General features: G+C 40.5%; 2 long non-coding RNA genes across 2 annotated transcripts; one reads left to right on the plus strand and one right to left on the minus strand.

The window, feature by feature from the left end:
• The first annotated feature begins 3,000 nt into the window (after positions 1-3,000).
• LOC120897174 lies at positions 3,001-3,666 on the plus strand. The gene is made up of 3 exons (XR_005738507.1): positions 3,001-3,105; positions 3,190-3,259; positions 3,327-3,666. It is a non-coding gene; the product is annotated as an uncharacterized LOC120897174 (long non-coding RNA).
• Positions 3,667-5,185: 1,519 nt separating this feature from the next.
• LOC120893990 lies at positions 5,186-6,162 on the minus strand. Its single transcript, XR_005738166.1, has 2 exons — positions 5,743-6,162; positions 5,186-5,665 (listed from the first exon to the last, which is right to left on the minus strand). It is a non-coding gene; the product is annotated as an uncharacterized LOC120893990 (long non-coding RNA).
• Between the last annotated feature and the right edge of the window lie 5,844 nt (positions 6,163-12,006).

Below are 12,006 nucleotides of genomic sequence, written 5' to 3' on the forward strand. Positions count from 1 at the left end.
TTTTCAGCATTTGCTAACCACCTTGAATGATAAAATGTGATTAAAATAGTCGTAAAAAATAAATGGATCTTGGTCCTATGCTGGTCCTAAGCTGGGCCTACTCAGCTTTAAGGCGAGCAGAATGCTTTCAAAAACATTCGTACTACACCGTTTGAACTCGTACTCTCTGATGTACGAGATCAACGTCTTCTTATTTGTTCCCTTGCTCCTCAAAAATGGCTTAATTTTACCCCATAAATTTTCTATAGTCTGTGTATGAATTTCCCTATCTTCTGGATTTAAAAGCTAACTGAATGATTTACCTTTTTATGCACGTATCCATAATCCTCGAGAGTGTCGTATGCTCTCCAACAATCGGTCATGATTGTGGTGCCCCAATCAACACTCTCGAGGATTAGGTCGTGCAAATTTTCCCTAGTTCTCCTACCGACTATCTCTAAGAAAATTTCCTTATTTTCCCTACAAATACCCCCTACCAACCATAGCTCCCCAGTCCTTGGCAATCGGCCTCGGTTGTACTTACGTTTTACGATGAGGGACTCGTCGATCTCCACCGTTAGTCCTGGGCCTCCTATCAGCCGCCTATTCTCCTCAACATACGCACTACATTTTTCCCTAAGCAGCTTAAACCATTCGTTAACCGTTTTGCGGCTAACACCTGACTCGGCCCTAGTACGCTTCACGTGCGAGTTTTGCGACCACTCGAAGGTAATGCGGAGAAGTTGTGCAAGCGGCAATCTCGAGTTTTGGAACACACTACCCTTTCGGATAGAGCATTCCGAACCTTCACAATTGTCGTTTGCACAAATCCATTTGTACGCATTTCTTCTTTGCGTACCTCGCAAAACCATCGAGTGGTGGCACTTCTCACATTCCTGTTCTGTCCTTAACAATCCTGCATCCTGCATCAGTCGCACTACCTGTTGCCTATCCTGCGTTAAAACCGCTAACTGCCCTATCGACTTAACCTGGCTAAGCTCGCTCATTTCTTTGTCTAAATTTCTTTGCTCTTCACTTTTATAAAATCAAATTTTGATAACTGCTGAATAAATCACCGCTATGATTTTCAAATTTCCTAAACAATAAAAAATCGCACAAAACACCAAAAACACAGTTTAACACCAATCCAAAACCACCTTTGCTCGCGATGCTTTGGCTGTGATTTATTGGTGAAGCACAACCGATTGTTTACATTGTGGTTTAACGGTTTAGCTGTCAAAACATGCAAATGACCCTATTGCCCCAACTTTAACCCCCGGGTAATTAACTGATAAAGCACATACCACCCACACGAACAAATAATTTATTATTTGCGTTAAAGTTAAAGTTCCACGTTTAAAATTTAAATGCATTGGAAAAATATGTTCTATTCAAATTACCGTATAAAATAAAATTACGATCGTAATTTTATCAGTTTATCAGTTAATTTATCAGTTAATTACCCGGGGGTTAAAGTTGGGGCAATAGGGTCATTTGCATGTTTTGACAGCTAAACCGTTAAACCACAATGTAAACAATCGGTTGTGCTTCACCAATAAATCACAGCCAAAGCATCGCGAGCAAAGGTGGTTTTTGGATTGGTGTTAAACTGTGTTTTTGGTGTTTTGTGCGATTTTTTTTATTGTTTAGGAAATTTGAAAATCATAGCGGTGATTTATTCAGCAGTTATCAAAAATTTGATTTTATAAAAGTGAAGAGCAAAGAAATTTAGACAAAGAAATGAGCGAGCTTAGCCAGGTTAAGTCGATAGGGCAGTTAGCGGTTTTAACGCAGGATAGGCAACAGGTAGTGCGACTGATGCAGGATGCAGGATTGTTAAGGACAGAACAGGAATGTGAGAAGTGCCACCACTCGATGGTTTTGCGAGGTACGCAAAGAAGAAATGCGTACAAATGGATTTGTGCAAACGACAATTGTGAAGGTTCGGAATGCTCTATCCGAAAGGGTAGTGTGTTCCAAAACTCGAGATTGCCGCTTGCACAACTTCTCCGCATTACCTTCGAGTGGTCGCAAAACTCGCACGTGAAGCGTACTAGGGCCGAGTCAGGTGTTAGCCGCAAAACGGTTAACGAATGGTTTAAGCTGCTTAGGGAAAAATGTAGTGCGTATGTTGAGGAGAATAGGCGGCTGATAGGAGGCCCAGGACTAACGGTGGAGATCGACGAGTCCCTCATCGTAAAACGTAAGTACAACCGAGGCCGATTGCCAAGGACTGGGGAGCTATGGTTGGTAGGGGGTATTTGTAGGAAAATAAGGAAATTTTCTTAGAGATAGTCGGTAGGAGAACTAGGGAAAATTTGCACGACCTAATCCTCGAGAGTGTTGATTGGGGCACCACAATCATGACCGATTGTTGGAGAGCATACGACACTCTCGAGGATTATGGATACGTGCATAAAAAGGTAAATCATTCAGTTAGCTTTTTAAATCCAGAAGATAGGGAAATTCATACACAGACTATAGAAAATTTATGGGGTAAAATTAAGCCATTTTTGAGGAGCAAGGGAACAAACAAGAAGACGTTGATCTCGTACATCAGAGAGTACGAGTTCAAACGGTGTAGTACGAATGTTTTTGAAAGCATTCTGCTCGCCTTAAAAGCTGAGTAGGCCCAGCTTAGGACCAGCATAGGGACCAAGATCCATTTATTTTTTTACGACTATTTTAATCACATTTTATCATTCAAGGTGGTTAGCAAATGCTGAAAAGTGTTTTAAGCACGATTAAAATAATCATGCTCACACATTTTCAGAACTCCGACCCCAACCTCCACGTGGTGCTGGCTGGATTACAACTGTTGCACAAAATGTGCAACAATTGTATACCAACTGGGGCGGGGTGTTGTGTTTTTGTTTGTCGTTTCAGATCACCGTTTTGCTGTCGATCAACGGATACATTTATAGTTTTGCTTGCAGCAAAGCAAAGGTAGGTTACAATAATACTTACGTTCCATTTTGTAACAAACTAATTATTGTAACTATTTTTTTCAGTAACTTTTATGTGCGACATCGAACCACCAATCCACCTCAGAACCATGTCCTGTCGACACTCTCACCAAGGACGGTTTTATATGATGTATGCGGCGTGCGGAGTGAGTGGCAAACGGTACGTGGTTAATACTAAAAATAAGAAAAACAATTGCTCTTGTAGTCACAATATATGACACATTTTCTTTTATATTGCTTACAGATACTTCATCTAAGCTGCTCATCGTTTTCTTCCTCTACTGCGGTATCGGAATCGTAACATCGTAAATATGGTGAGTCCTTCATAGCACATGATTAGTAATTCTAACCATTAACGTGCCATATTATTTCTTCTACCAGGCCCCAGCGACCTATTTCTATTGTTGCGACAAATGTCAGCACGCGTCGTACGAATCATCGGTGGTATGCTGCCCGAAGAACAAAGCTGTGAACCCACAGCCCGATTGCACGATCAGCACAGTTACAGCACAGCGTAAGGTTCAACATCTGGGGCTCGCGTTGAGCTAACAGCACGGCACCGTCAACGACACGATCGGTCACCCAACGCCATGCCCGTCGAATGATCCGCCCTCCACCGACCAATCTGCTGACGCCGATGGGCGCCCAATCGCGCAACTCGGAAACAGAATCTGCCTCAACCCCACGACCGTGACATTACTATTAGATAATAAAAGTGCGATCGATGGTTCGAACGTGACGTGATTTGAAAAAAATGTCTGCAGACACTGCGTGGTAATTTTTATTTTTTTTTAATCCGAAATTCGTCCTTAAGATTTCCACCTGCTACAGTTGTGTTGGATGCGTTATTCCGCTGTTCCGCTTTGGTGCGCTTTCCGAGAGAGAAATCTCTCATCGGCTGACGAGCATGAGTGCCCGCCGTCTCGGTACCGGTAGGTAGGGAGAGGAATCCCGGCTTTAGAGGAAAACAATTAGAAGGTCATTCGAGTCCACAATACAACAACGAGATCAACAATCCGAACTGAATGTAATGTGTAACTTAATAGATAATAACTTTGTAAAAAAAACAGATTAAATAATAGAACATAAAACGTTTTACTTTTTATTGGCGAATTATACACGAACTACACATCGTACTGTTCTCTCGCTCTCAGGCAGTTCGAGTTTTGGATTGAGTGATGGATTTATATATGTATTTATTCATTAATTGACGTATTTTATTTTAATAATAACGTTGTAATTTTCAACGTACTTTGTAAACAACGTACATTTTGTAAACAATAAAAGTTTTCTACGAATATGTACATACATGCTGTTTTGATCGTCATTTGCTAATCATAAAATATTTTAAAAAAATAAGCATAAAATATAAAACATTACATTTTTAAGAAAATATACATTAATTCATTCTTTTCATTATTGTGACAACATTCGTAAATATAATTTTAGCATCTCGAGCCTCCTGAGTAGTACTGCACAGGACAGTGAAACGTCTCTCGCGCGCGCCTTGGACGATACATTCGCAGTTAAATTCTTTTTTTATGTCATGCGTAGAGACTTCGAAATGTTCGGACATCTAGCTATCGTGGAAAAACATACGCAAATTTCACGATATACACATGATGGGTCACCGGAATCGCACCCACGGCTCGGAATCGCTTCCGAGCATTGCTACTCCGGCTCCGATTTCGAATAATTCAAACCGTCGATTCCGCCTGGAGCCGTCGGAGCCGTCTGGAGCCACTAGTCGACAGCTGGAGCATTCGGAGCCGTCCGGAGCTGTCGGAGCCGTCGGCGCCGTCCGGAGCCGTCCGGAGCCTTCGGAGCCGTTGGAGCCGTTGCAGCCGTCGGAGCCGTCGGAATTGTCCGGAGCCGTCGGAGCCGTCGGAAGCGTTGGATTTATGCATATGATTATCCTCGATGGAAAGAAGCGACGCAATTTCTTTTGCGCTAACAAATCAAAGGTGGTTCTAAAGAACATACGTACGTGTAACTAACACCTTTTAGAAAACACAATGGATCAGTTTTTGACCCCAATTTGAAAACAACATCAAGCATTCTTCTGAGTTGCACTCCTTACACAAGAAAGGATTACGTTATGTGGAGAAAACATTCGTTTCAATTAGGTCTAACGCCGTTCAACGCTGGGTGATGTGATCTATGTGATATGATTTGGATAACGTATGAGTTGGAGTGATGAGTTCTTTCTTTCTGAGTGATGAGGCAATTTCTTTGACCTGTACATAAATGCTCGCCTCACGAGTTAACGAGCAGTACGAGATGTTACAAGCCGTAGGTTATCCAGCCTCAGCTACAGCTGTATTACCTACTTTATATCGGTTATGCGGATTAAGTGATCGAACGCTACGTATTCGGCGTTTGCAAAAGCTGCTTTGAGACCAAACGCTCCATTGGATCACCATCTTAATCTACAGGGCAGTTAAAATAAGGATGACGAATCTTTATAATCAGCTGCTGTGAGCCAAGATAAGAAAAACTGTGACATATTCATATAGCGCTATTTGTTATATATAGCCTTTATGACCAATTTGATTCGTAAGTATCCACCCATCCAGTTTGCATTATGGACCATGTATAAATATTTTCGTGTTTGGCCTGTTTCCATGTTTTTTTGAAAAGAGTTTTGCTTTACCAATACAATCGTCCAAGTTAAAAAAAAAACCACTTGTCACACAGCAATGTATATTCACACCTACATCCTAAAAAGAACAAAGGTAAATTATTGCTTGATAGCGAAAAATTAACGACGGTACTTATCGTCACTCAAGTGTCTCACTTTGTGTGGCGTGTAAGGTTTGTTGTAGAAAATGTTGTAGCCGCAAGCGTTTTTATGCGATTATTAAGAGGAATGACTATTTGTCACCATAAAGTTGAATGAAGGTATCACGAATTGTGATTACATTGATACATTGATACAGTCATTTTCGGGATTAGTTCAACCGCTTCAGTTCTGAACAAACTTGATTTAGATGATCAGCCTCAACTTTTATAATAAATTGACGATCGGGTGTTTAATTTGGGAGTACGTAATTATCTGCAAGTAAACGAGGAATATTTTACCAGATGCAATCAAATAGGGCATTATATAACTTAGTTTATAATGTATAAAGCGCTTCTGAATTTGATAATTTGCAATGTTTACACAGCAAACGATTTTATAAACAACAATGGTGCTATGCTGTCAATTCGCACAGTGGTATCACAGATCAACCAATTCAGTTGGCGCGATTATCCGGGCCCGTACCCGAACGTTCGTTTTTAAACATAATAAATAAATACCGCTTAAGCGAAGAAAAAGATATTCCTATCTATTTTCAGTTATTTTCTCTAATATCTAACTTTCAGTAGGAAAGACAAAAGCATCAACACATTGGGAAAGTCTGCAACCGAATACGATTTAAACGCCATAATGATGATTTTTTTTTCAAATGTGAAAAATTTCATGAAAATTTATGCGAAATATTTCAACCGCTTCTAACCCTTAGGCGCCGATGGCTATGCTATGCGCATAGCACAAAAATCATGCCCGAACAAAAAAAAGATGGCCGACACCTGCCGTACTTTTTGCTCACTTGCATCCAAGTTGTGTGCAAGCAAATCTTGTAGGGCCTTCTCTACTCTTTAGCCGAAATTAGGCATAAGACGGAATTAAGGATACATAGGAAGTAAATGAATTAAGCTAGATTTAAAAAGGGAAATTTTAGTATAAATAGCGGGATAGGATTTAGGATAGTCAGAAAAAAAGTTAGACTTTATAAGGGGAAACTCTGTCCAATTATAGAGAGTATAAATAAAAGTTATAGTTCCAACAAAACACCCCTTTTTTCAATTGTACAATAAAAGTGATATACCACATTGATATGCGTAGGGCAAACGCAGCCATGCTAAGGGAAAGGCACCTAATGCCAACGATAGAAGATTTTCTTCCGTGATTTTCTTCAACAAAATTATTTACGTTGCTTGGCATCGAGACGCTGAAGCAGCGGAACTGCAACGCTCAGAGGCTGTTTGTCGCGGGACTTCTTGACAATCGGATCGACTCGCCCGCGCTTCTTTCGAGGCTCAACATGTATGTCCCGCCGAGATCGCTCCGAGCTAGATCGCTTCTTGACGTGGAGGAACGCCGCACTCGCTTTGGCTCCTCTGATCCGTTTATTCGTATGTGCCGTGAGTTTAATGTTATTTGTGATCGTCATCAACCTGACATGTCGCGCACCGCATTGTTAAATAGTATTCGTGTCGTGCGACCTTTTACATTTTTATTATGTTACTTAAGACTAAGCGTGACAAATGAATGACCGAAATGTGACTATGTTATAATGAATGAATGTAAATGAATTCGCTTCAAGTGGGCCACTTGCGGTCCGTTGAATTTTAATTAATAAATAACAAATAACAAATAACATACTCAGCTGGATATAAAGGAATTATTCCATCAGTTGGAATAACATTGTTTACGTTTCATGTTTTTAAATGCCCATAGTTCCGAGTGAAATATTTCAATTGCGTTATTTGCATATGCGTTTCACCGATAAACGAAACGATTGACAGGTGCTGTTTTTGTGTGTATTGGTAGGGAGTTAGATCGCGGGAATAAGCTGCCATAATGATAATGATTATTGTAACCGACCACGAAGGAGAAACGGCTCTCGACAGCGCGCGTTATAATAAAGTTTTGTAAAAATTGTGAAAGCGTGTTCTGGTTTTCATAAAAATATAACACAACGTAGGGATTTGCGCGATCAAACATAATCAAAGTCGATTCATCCCCACATTTATTACACAAATAGGATTAAACACATACAAAAGATTGATGTTGGACAAAGTTATTGCGCCAGAAGTGTTTCAACGGATAATGGAACAAACGTAACGTCGTTAATTATATAGACAGCATATTTGTGTTTGGGGATTCGTAAGAAGAACATGATAAAATGGTAAAACAAGTATAAAAGCAGGAAGTAATCAACTTAAACCACGAAAAATACATTTTCAAGTTTACAGCTGTTGGATTTTTAGGTCATTAAATTTCAAGCAAATGCATAGAACCTAGTTACAAAAAAGTAGAAGCACTCCATGAATTTCTACCACCTTCTTTAACGGAAGAAGCTCGAAGTTTTAAGTTTTGATTACATATCAAGCAGATTTCTAGTTGATTTGGTAACTACAATAGCTCCGTTACGCAAAATGACCCATGCAATATCCAATTTTATCTTGGACAAACGGCAAAAGAAGGATTCAATCAATTGAAGGAGATAGTCTCGATGTTAAGATATTGTGCTTCTTCGACAACAGTTTAAGAACAAGAGTGATAGCCGACGCTTCACCTGTTGCATTGGGAACCGTGCTTGTTCAATTTAACGGACCAACCGACATAGAACCCAGACCAATAGCATATGCAGGTAAAAGATTACCACGCAAACAATGAGACCCCAAATTTTGAGTGATTCAGGCCGAGGGGTATGAGGAAGCTTGAGGAAGCAAGGAGAAACGCGCTGCGATGAGAGTTCGCATTCTGTTTTACACGCGCGCTTCACTAACACCAATACAAATACCGTGCTTTGACGAGCCGTCTGTGAATGCGTGTGTGTCTTCTTTCAGCGAGCTCATACTCACGAATGGCGTCATACTGTAAAGTACCGGGAGCCAGGCTGCTGGAAACTTGTCGACAATCTGCGTTGCCTCTGTTCAGCAAATTCTTACCTCCGATGCATGCACTGCATGTGCGTCTGTACACACTGTTCACTTCACACTTCATCAAAACACACCGGCGCACGAAATGCGCATCAACGCACAAACACTGCGCGCAGGACTTAGAACAAAACGCGCACAACCATCTCCGACAAAGCGTCACGCTGTACTGGTGGTTTTGTACGCGTAGGAGGGGGACATACGGAGCGATGGTTCGATGCTGTAGTGTAAGCGAGACAACACGATGTGACGAGTAGCTCCAAGTTGTTGAGCTCGCTGAAAGAAGACACACACATTCACAGACGGCTCGTCAAAGCACGGTATTTGTATTGGTGTTAGTGAAGCGCGCGTGTAAAACAGAATGCGAACTCTCATCGCCGCGCGTTTTTCCTTGCTTCCTCAAGCTCCCTCATACCCCTCAGCCTGAATCACTCAAAATTTGGGGTCTCATTGTTTACGTGGTAACGTCCGCAGTACAACACTACTGACAGATCGAAAGAAAGGCATTAGCACTGGTTATGGCGGTTCACCCCATACATGCTCGGCCGTCGTTTTGAGTTAAGCGGTTATCACACACGACTAACGACTGTCTTTCCCGAATGGAGTTTATCTGTCAGATGACCTTTGACTGTTCTGAAAATCGGAATCGAACGTGGGCGATTCGAGTTTTCTCCAGGTTGGTTATGATTTGTTAAACAGAATATTTTCCCAAACAATTTCTGAAGGTTTTTGATTTCAAAGAAGTATAAAATATCTTTAAAAAATCTTCAAAATCAAATTCATAAACCATTTTCTTCGTAGAAAATACGATATTACACGCAAGACACGAAATTCATGTGGAAAAACTATGAAAATATTAAAAATAAAATTTTTTTTTAGTTTTTTTCCTCAAACATGTCAAAAACACGATAAAGTAGAGAATAAATTCTCGGAATAACACGAAATAACACACTTCAATCTATTTTTTTAATGTGAAATGTGAAATTTAATGTGAAACTCCAATTCCCGAAATATATTTTTAAAGAATATTTAACCAACAAATGTCCCGTCAAACATTGCGAGGGTTGCAAGTGGTATCATCTGCTCGAAAACTTAAGATATTTAAAAAATATTTTAAAATATTTATTTTTTGTTCATTAATTATTGTTTTGCTGTGTTATTTGTCGAAAAGATCACTATTTAAATTTTTGTGGATTTTTTCAAAATAAAATCTCAGTATTTAGGTGTTTAGTAAGCTATAATTTCCAATGTTATACCTGCTCTCGGGCTGCTATAATTATAACTGCTAAAACTAGCGGCGAAAAAACTGCCTAGGCTCGCAAGCTCTTTAATGCGAGGGCTCTGGGGCAGTGAACTTGTATGGCGTGCGAGCCCTCGCGTGACCTCGCACATCCATGTCAATTGCATGCCGTTGTGGTAGATAACTTGTATGAACAAATTGAATCAATGTAAACAAAGTTTGAATCCTGGGGACCTCACGTCAAGTGACGAATTGTGAAAATGCTCCAGATTCCACCACATGATACTTTTAATCCACCCAGAGTTTGTCCAGACCTATCCCTAACCGCAAAATCCGCCGTTGCTATAAAATCTACGACGTCGAGTAGACGTCGAGTGAACGTCGACAGGACGTCGAGGCTACGTCGAGTTAAATAGTTTACTCGACCAAGCCAATTTTTGAAACGGATGTCATGGCGAAAAGCTTCACAATTATGGCAGAATTGGGTTGTTGTATAGAATAGTAACCATAAAAATGCAAATGAAAATTATAGCGTTTGTGCTTATCGAAAAAAACGCCCTCCAATTATTGCGTTTCTGCACATGGAGGAAAAAAAACTCATTAATCTTTGCTCTCCCCCTTACTCTTCCTATTGGATACGATATACGTGTATTGCGATTCCATTCTTGATATGTGATAAGGGAGAGGGATGGTATTCTGTTGGTTTGATACACTTGTGTGGCGCGCGCTGCTGTCTTCTTCATCCGCATGACCGATATTGATCGCTGCTGTCTGATGATATTTCTGCTCTGGTTGCTGTCTTCTTCATCCGCATTACCGATGATCATACACTGCTTTGCCTGTCGCTATTCCTTCATAGCCATTGACCTGACGTGATAACTCACATTTGCTGTCTTTGTTATTCATTGTGCCAATTATACATACACACTTTTTGGCTTGACACATTGGCTGTATATCACGACTCGCCCCCACCGACCCACCCTGACCCTCATCCTGTACGTGAGAGTTCAACTTGTGTGATGATACCAAACTAGACGCGTGCGCTTCGTGGTGTTGATTTGTTTCCTTCCTTCTTCAGCTCATTTGGCTATTATTGAGTGTAGATTTGCCGGAGATTCGATCGATCGTAGCTCAAGTGTCATATGTGATTGTTTTAATCGCTTTACAGGGTTTACCAGCATAATAAACAACTGTCCACTTGTTTATAACAATAGTAGTTTTGAATAGACACCGCTGTCTACCACTTGCTCACACGTCAGATGGTGTAAGCTACTCTGTCCCATTCAATAACACAATTTTCGCCTTCGATTGCACAACGGTCGGATTCGGCACGGTTTCTTGTGGTTCTTTTATAATTAACAAAATTAATGTTTTGATTTATTAAAATGTATAGTTTATACTGCATATTACTTGAATAAAAGAAACGTGTTTGAAAATGTTTTGTTTTTGCAAAATTTGTCCCAACAAAACAAACAATGCCGAATCTGACAGTTGCTAATCGAAGGCGAAAATTGTGTTATTGAATTGGACAGAGTAGCTTACACCATCTGACGTGTGAGCAAGTGGTAGACAGCGGTGTCTATTCAAAACGACTATTGTTATAAACAAGTGGACAGTTGTTTATTGTACTGGTAAACCCTGTAAATGCACCGCCGGGCACAAAATTGCAAGTTCAGCCTGCGAATGGTAAGTTCAATTGTATAGGAGAACTAAAAGTGCAAGTGTGTGAATCCAACATGAAAAACTTTTTCTCTTTTCCCTGTGACCTTGAATCAACCTGCAACCTGGAATCCTGTTCATTGTTTAATCAACGAAAATGCATCGCAGTCGGTGGTAATATGTCAGGGCGGCCTCCTTTGAAACGACAAGCGATGGGTAAGTAATTGTTGCATACTACTAAACCGCGTAACTGAGGCAAGCAGTTTGGTAATTTTCTTTTTCTGTCTAAACATATTTTTACATAAACGCCGGCATTGTGTACCTTGCCATCCAGGAACGAGAGACCATACACATCGACCGTTTTAAACCCTCTTGAGCCAAGTTCCACACAATCTAAGCCATCAGCCACAAATGAGGATATTTTGACCATGCTACAGCGAATGCATGAAAGAA

The sequence above is a fragment of the Anopheles arabiensis genome, chromosome 2, assembly GCF_016920715.1.
Source record: "Anopheles arabiensis isolate DONGOLA chromosome 2, AaraD3, whole genome shotgun sequence".
Lineage (NCBI taxonomy): Eukaryota > Metazoa > Arthropoda > Insecta > Diptera > Culicidae > Anopheles > Anopheles arabiensis.